The 7,500-nt window shown below is 51.2% G+C and overlaps 1 protein-coding gene across 2 annotated transcripts in view; it reads left to right on the top strand.

Annotated features, from left to right (window-relative positions):
* pi4kb (phosphatidylinositol 4-kinase, catalytic, beta) overlaps positions 1-7,500 on the top strand; it is a 229,655-nt gene that overhangs the window by 24,823 nt on the left and 197,332 nt on the right. Inside the window, exon 13 of one of the 2 annotated variants that reach the window (XM_084441582.1) lies at positions 1-845. This exon is cut by the window's left edge and continues 421 nt beyond it. The exons of the other annotated variant lie outside the window; for it this stretch is intronic. The gene's annotated coding sequence lies outside the window, so the exon portion shown is untranslated. Of the gene's footprint in view, positions 846-7,500 lie in introns of those variants that run through there. 2 annotated transcript variants of the gene reach the window in all.

Genomic DNA, 7,500 nt, shown 5'->3' with positions numbered 1-7,500 from the left:
TGGTCCCGGGGTCAACTGACGTCATGAAGTGTGAAACTGGGCTACGTCTCCGACCGCAGGCCTGGAGGAGGTCTAGACCTAGACTAGAGCTGGAGGAGGTCTAGACCTAGACTAGAGCTGGAGGAGGTCTAGACTAGAGCTGGAGGAGGTCTAGACCAGGCCTGGAGCTGGAGGAGGTCTAGACTAGAGCTGGAGGAGGTCTAGACCAGGCCTGGAGGAGGTCTAGACCTAGACTAGAGCTGGAGGAGGTCTAGACCAGGCCTGGAGCTGGAGGAGGTCTAGACTAGAGCTGGAGGAGGTCTAGACCAGGCCTGGAGCTGGAGGAGGTCTAGACTAGAGCTGGAGGAGGTCTAGACCAGGCCTGGAGCTGGAGAAGGTCTAGACCAGGCCTGGAGCTGGAGGAGGTCTAGACCAGGCCTGGAGGAGGTCTAGACCTAGACTAGTGCTGGAGGAGGTCTAGACCAGGCCTGGAGGAGGTCTAGACCTAGACTAGTGCTGGAGGAGGTCTAGACCAGGCCTGGAGGAGGTCTTGACCTAGACTAGAGCTTCAGGAGGTCTCAGCTGTGAAGTTTTTCCCTTTTTCCTGTTTTCCAACTTCACTTCTTCTTCTGTAACGGTCTTTGTTTGTTTTCGACCTCTTTTCTTTCCTCTCGTCTTCCTGTTTCCTGTGCTCATGTCTGAGCTTGTTTTATTGTAGCATCAAGGAATGTTTCTCTCTCCTCTCTCTTCTGCCTCTCGTTTGAGACACCAAACATTCACCATCGACTGGTCGTTCTCACCCTCAACCACCTCCATCCACACAGACCCCAACCACCTCCATCCACACACACCCCAACCACCTCCACCCACCCAGACCCCAACCACCTCCAACCACCTCCATCCACCCAGACCCCAACCACCTCCATCCACCTCCATCCACCCAGACCCCAACCACCTCCAACCACCTCCATCCACCCAGACCCCAACCACCTTCAACCACCTGCATCCACCCAGACCCCAACCACCTCCATCCACCCAGACCCCAACCACCTCCATCCACACACACCCCAACCACCTCCATCCACCCAGACCCCAACCACCTCCATCCACCCAGACCCCCCAACCACCTCCATCCACCTCCATCCACACAGACCCCAACCACCTCCAACCACCTCCATCCACACAGACCCCAACCACCTTCAACCACCTGCATCCACCCAGACCCCAACCACCTCCATCCACACACACCCCAACCACCTCCATCCACCCAGACCCCAACCACCTCCATCCACACACACCCCAACCACCTGCATCCACCCAGACCCCAACCACCTCCATCCACCCAGACCCCCCAACCACCTCCATCCACCTCCATCCACACAGACCCCAACCACCTCCATCCACACACACCCCAACCACCTCCATCCACCCAGACCCCAACCACCTCCATCCACCCAGACCCCCCAACCACCTCCATCCACCTCCATCCACACAGACCCCAACCACCTCCATCCACCCAGACCCCAACCACCTCCATCCACCCAGACCCCAACCACCTCCATCCACCCAGACCCCAACCACCTCCATCCACCCAGACCCCAACCACCTTCAACCACCTGCATCCACCCAGACTCCAACCACCTCCATCCACACACACCCCAACCACCTCCATCCACCCAGACCCCAACCACCTCCAACCACCTCCATCCACACAGACCCCAACCACCTTCAACCACCTCCATCCACCCAGACCCCAACCACCTCCATCCACCCAGACCCCAACCACCTCCATCCACACACACCCCAACCACCTCCATCCACACACACCCCAACCACCTCCATCCACCCAGACCCCAACCACCTCCATCCACACACACCCCAACCACCTCCATCCACACACACCCCAACCACCTCCAACCACACAGACCCCAACCACCTCCATCCACACACACCCCAACCACCTCCATCCACCTCCATCCACACACACCCCAACCACCTCCATCCACCCAGACCCCAACCACCTCCATCCACACACACCCCAACCACCTCCATCCACTAGACCCCAACCACCTCCATCCACACACACCCCAACCACCTCCATCCACCCAGACCCCAACCACCTCCATCCACACAGACCCCAACCACCTCCAACCACCTCCATCCACACAGACCCCAACCACCTTCAACCACCTGCATCCACCCAGACTCCAACCACCTCCATCCACCCAGACCCCAACCACCTCCATCCACACACACCCCAACCACCTCCATCCACCCAGACCCCAACCACCTCCATCCACACAGACCCCAACCACCTCCATCCACCTCCATCCACCCAGACCCCAACCACCTCCATCCACCCAGACCCAACCACCTCCATCCACACACACCCCAACCACCTCCATCCACCCAGACCCCAACCACCTCCATCCACACAGACCCCAACCACCTCCATCCACACACACCCCAACCACCTCCATCCACACACACCCAACCACCTCCATCCACACAGACCGCTGCATTCGTTATTTTATTACTTAACAGACCCCCCATCCCAGAATAATGTTCCCCAGGGCAAAACAATGACATGCCTACGACCTGGTTCTGTCCACATGTTTCAATTCAGTACTGTTGTAAAAAGAATGTGGAAGAGTGAGTGAAACATGTTGAGTCTTTGTAAAGGTCATGGAGTCCTACCAGCAGTGTGACCCCCCGTAGAGGTGGGTCTGTAGACTGAAGAAGACCATGGAGAATAGTCTTCACTAGTAGCCTCTTTAGAGGCCCATATCTTTGTCTACACGAGTACGAGAACGTGGTGACTTTTCTCACCACTACAGTGTGTTTGTTGAGAGGAGATTACACACACACACACACACACACACACACACACACACACACACACACACACACACCACCTCTAGCTTTTTCTGACTGCACTTCTAAATCACCCACTATAATGTATCTCCTCTTCCCATAGTGTGTTTCTATTGGTTGAAACAGACCAGCATCTTAGTTAATTGGTTGCACTAATGCCCCGCCTCTTCAGGAAGTGAGACGGTACGCTCACCCTGCTGGTGCCAGCGTTGACAGGACGTCCTCTCTGGTGAGGAACACGGAGAGACAGATGTGAGCGCAGCGAAGCGCACCTTCGCTCGCTGGACTGGACTCGGTACTACCGTGGAACCTGGACTCGGTACTACCGTGGAACCTGGACTCGGTACTACCGTGGAACCTGGACTCAGGTCTACCGTGGAACCTGGACTCAGGTCTACCGTGGAACCCGGACACCTGTGAAACAGCACCTCACCGTGGCCTGTTTCAGAGAGGAACACGGTGTCATTCACTGTGTGGATTCATGGTTGACCGATGGTTTCACTGCAACTTGTTTTGGACGCCACTGTTCAGGGTAGTCTGGACCACGGACTGCTGGCTGGTGGTCAGTCGATGGTCTGCTCACCCAGAAGACCGCTGAGTTCCCCGCCTGTATCTGAACCAGTCTAATGGACCAGTGTGGGCCTGTATCTGACCCAGTCTAATGGACCAGTGTGGGCCTGTATCTGACCCAGTCTAATGGACCAGTGTGGGCCTGTATCTGACCCAGTCTAATGGAGGCGTGTCTAATGGAAGCGTCTAATAGAGGCGTGTCTAATGGAGGCGTGTCTAATGGAGGCGTGTCTAATGGAAGAGTGCGCAGACGTGACTAAAGCACGTGATGATAGTTCTGTGTGTTTTCTAAAACTTTTCTTTGTCTAAACCTACTTATGTACTTCCTGTTAACGGACCAGCTGTTCTATCATGTGAACGACGCCCCCTAACTTGTGAATGTTTCTTATAATAAATGTAACTTTATTGTCTCTTTATTGTCTCAGTCCTTCTGTTGAAAATATCAATCTGCACACATTTGTTTCACTCATCGGCCAGGAAATTGAGAAAAAATGAGTCATGAATTTATATGAATGAGAATGATCCCTGGCCAGCAGTCAAATGAAGAACAGGCCGACCTGCTTGTGAATGGGGAGGTGTGACCTCTGGTGTTAGTCCCGGCCAGACCAGATTCAGGACCCCTCAAGGTGGCTAAACATATTTTTAGTTTGTGTCTGGAAGCCAGCCCACCTAGTATAGCGTTTGTTGGGTCATCACTCCATCCCTCCCTCTCTCTCTCTCCCTCCCTCCCTCCCTCTCTCTCTCTCTCACTCCCTTACTCTGTTACTCCCGACAATGTTGGCCTGCATCTCTGTTGGCACCACAAGAGGCAGTAGTCCCAGCACACCAAAATCAACCTGCCGATCTCCACTGCACAAGTAGAGTAGTGGTGAGAGCATTGGACTCCCGGGAGACCGGGGTTCAAGACCCGGTGGGGATGACTTTGTTATCATCAGTAACTGTTTTAGCCACTGACCGCTACCATGTGCCTTGTTTGTTTGTCATCGGGCATGCGCATTGGGTCCAGTGGGTATTTGTCATGGATGTCCTATGATGTTTTTAGCCTCTCTCACTCTGAAATGTAATGTAATGTATTGCTCTATAAATGTTCTTAGCTGTTAGACAAACATACTCCTGGAGCTTGCTCGATCGCCTTGTTGAGAGGGGTCAGGGAAGAATTTTTACAGCTCACTTATCTGGCCCCCGGGTGATACTGTGTTTTTGCTTCCCTCTGGAATATGTAGGGGTGGGTCGTATGCCCACCTCCCTTGTTCTCTGTAAAGCGCATTGTGTTGCCTCTGGGTATGAAATGCACTATATAAATAAAGCTTTGATTGATTGATTGATTGATTGATTGATTGATTGATGTATTATTTGTATAATATAACCATTGGTGTTGGTCATGTGAGCTTTCCTCTCGGGGTCCGGTGCTGTGACCATACGCGGCCACCAGAGGGCGTCGCTGCCTCGGCTGCTCTCCAGGGATGATGACGTCACGACGAGGTGTTCCTTACCTGTCCGTCTCGTCCGCGCGCTCCCACACCTGAGCTCTGATCCAAACCGAGTTAACGCGTCTGAAGAACTTCTGAGAGTTTCTAAAGAAGTGTGTCCAGCTGGGAGAATGACGGCTTGACTCGAAAAAAACAATTCTTTCTTTAAGGAGCCTTACGAGGATATGACAATCACCTTGGGTCGAGGACACTCCCTGGACAACTCGAGGAAGGAAGGTGGATTTCTCAACTTCTAGGGTCTGAAGCAGGAAGTTGCAACCAAGAGAAAATGGTAAGATCTCAGCCGTTTATATCCTTCTACACGTAGCCTACTTTCTCTGATTCATTTGAAAATAAAAGTGATTTGATAATGCATCAACCCTGCGGTTCAATAGACACTTTAATCAGACGTTCCGATTAATTGAGTTTATGAAGTTCTTGGATTTGGAAATGTGACACTTGATCTATTGTGCATACGTTTGTTAACCTATTTATCTTATTACACAGACCATACTTTTGTAAACAACTTGTAGCTGTAGGTTACATCCTATAGAATTAAAATAGAAACAATAAATCAGTTCGGTGATCATGTTTTTATCGCAACTACAATGTTAGTGTCGCGTCTATTAGTCCCACGAAGTTTCTCTGGGTCTCTAGCAGGTGGGGATCTGGATAAGCGCGTTTATCCCAAGATGACGCACCTGAAGGGGCTCTTTCCTCATTCCTTTAAACATTAAAACACAACTAAACTTATCATGCATCTACGTTTTCACTATCCATTCTGTTGGCCTATTCGACCAGCAGTTACTTTAGCAATACACACACACACACACACACACACACACACACACACACACACAACGTAGATCCTAATGAATCAACAAGGAGCAACTTGTCCTGACAGGGTTATCCACAAGCAGACAGCTCCTGGCGCGGGGAGGAATGTTGGGAATTCAAGAAGGGCAGGTTGGGAGTGGGGATGATCATCATGATCATGTGTGGTCAGCCTGGCTCTTCCCAGACCAACAGTGTGTGTGTGGTCAGCCTGGCTCTTCCCAGACCAACAGTGTGTGTGTGGTCAGCCTGGCTCTTCCCAGACCAACAGTGTGTGTGTGGTCAGCCTGGCTCTTCCCAGCTCAGATCATGTGTGGTCAGCCTGGCTCTTCCCAGACCAGCAGTGTGTGTGTGGTCAGCCTGGCTCTTCCCAGACCAACAGTGTGTTTGTGACATGTGTGTCTGGGTCTGGATTTCTAGACATGGGTCAAGGGGGTCGTCAGTGACAGTGGGAGAGCATCTTCCTCTTTCACAGTTAAAAATGTCCCCAGACCCGACGGAGCTGTTGCAATCCTCTGACATCACACTGACTGAAACATCACAAGGACAGCTTTCCCCTGGAGTCTGCAACTGCCTCCGTTTGCAGGATTGACTTTGGAAATATCAGCATTATTGAATCTACCCACCTCTCTCTCTCTCACACACACACACACTCACACACACACACACTCACACACACACACACACACACACACACACACACACACACACACACACACACATTCAGAGAGTCATCATTGAAGTCATCATTGTCACTTAACCTGACTCAGTTCCAATAGGGGTCGATGTGTGATGCATATGTCCATCTCAGCAGGCTACTATAAGTCTGCATTGGGTGTACTAGTGAGTACAGTATATACAAACAGTCCCGTACTAGTGAGTACAGTATATACAAACAGTCCCGTACTAGTGAGTACAGTATATACAAACAGTCCCGTACTAGTGAGTACAGTATATACAAACAGTCCCGTACTAGTGAGTACAGTATATATAGGGATTAGGACAGCCTAGACTAGAGGGATTAGGACAGTCCTAGACTAGAGGGATTAGGACAGCCTAGACTAGAGGGATTAGGACAGTCCTAGACTAGAGAGATTAGGACAGACTAGAGGGATTAGGACAGTCCTAGACTAGAGAGATTAGGACAGTCCTAGACTAGAGAGATTAGGACAGACTAGAGGGATTAGGACAGTCCTAGACTAGAGGGATTAGGACAGTCCTAGACTAGAGAGATTAGGACAGACTAGAGGGATTAGGACAGTCCTAGACTAGAGGGATTAGGACAGTCCTAGACTAGAGGGATTAGGACAGTCCTAGACTAGAGGGATTAGGACAGGCCTAGACTAGAGGGAATAGGACAGTCCTAGACTAGAGGGATTAGGACAGTCCTAGACTAGAGGGATTAGGACAGTCCTAGACTAGAGAGATTAGGACAGACTAGAGGGATTAGGACAGTCCTAGACTAGAGGGATTAGGACAGTCCTAGACTAGAGGGATTAGGACAGTCCTAGACTAGAGAGATTAGGACAGTCCTAGACTAGAGAGATTAGGACAGACTAGAGGGATTAGGACAGTCCTAGACTAGAGGGATTAGGACAGTCCTAGACTAGAGGGATTAGGACAGTCCTAGACTAGAGGGATTAGGACAGTCCTAGACTAGAGGGATTAGGACAGTCCTAGACTAGAGGGATTAGGACAGTCCTAGACTAGAGAGACTAGGACAGTCCTAGACTAGAGGGATTAGGACAGTCCTAGACTAGAGAGACTAGGACAG

Source organism: Borostomias antarcticus (assembly GCF_949987555.1).
Source record: "Borostomias antarcticus genome assembly, chromosome: 8".
In the NCBI taxonomy this organism is placed as follows: domain Eukaryota; kingdom Metazoa; phylum Chordata; class Actinopteri; order Stomiiformes; family Stomiidae; genus Borostomias; species Borostomias antarcticus.
This window is presented reverse-complemented; position numbering and strand designations above follow the sequence as displayed.